Source organism: Monoraphidium neglectum, assembly GCF_000611645.1.
Source record: "Monoraphidium neglectum strain SAG 48.87 unplaced genomic scaffold scaffold04960, whole genome shotgun sequence".
NCBI classification, from domain to species: Eukaryota; Viridiplantae; Chlorophyta; class Chlorophyceae; order Sphaeropleales; family Selenastraceae; genus Monoraphidium; species Monoraphidium neglectum.
In genome coordinates, this window is record NW_014008670.1 from 1 (window position 1) to 496 (window position 496).

Here is a 496-nt window from a genome sequence, read left to right on the forward strand (position 1 = left end):
GGCGGAGCCGGAGGGGCGCTTGGCGGTGGCGGCGGCGGCGCTGGCGGCGAACAGCAACGGCGCGGCCAAGGGCGCGGCGGCGCCGTGAGCGGCGGCGGCGACCGCGCGCGGGGCGCGCGCGGCTGCGCGGCGCCTGCGCCCTGCGCGCCTCTTTCAATGTGAGCTCTGGCGCTGTACAATTCCCACTAGTGTCAAGCTGATTGTGTCTATTTCCCACAACCACCAGCAATTGCGGATGCGCGCTCTGCCTGCGGCGCGCACTGCGCCATGCAAGGACGGGAGCAGCGTCGGCGGCCCTCACAACCTTGCCCCGACCCGAGGGCCCACGGCCTAGTGGCCTGCCGGGCCAAAACACCCATGGTTCGCGTGGTTGGGGAGCCCTGGCCCTCCCTGATTGGCCATCGCGCCATCATAGGCTCTATGTTGTGTCAAGCGCTGATTCCGCCGCGCGGCGCCCAACGGCGGTCGGCTTGGGGCGCTGCCCCTCTCGGTCGCC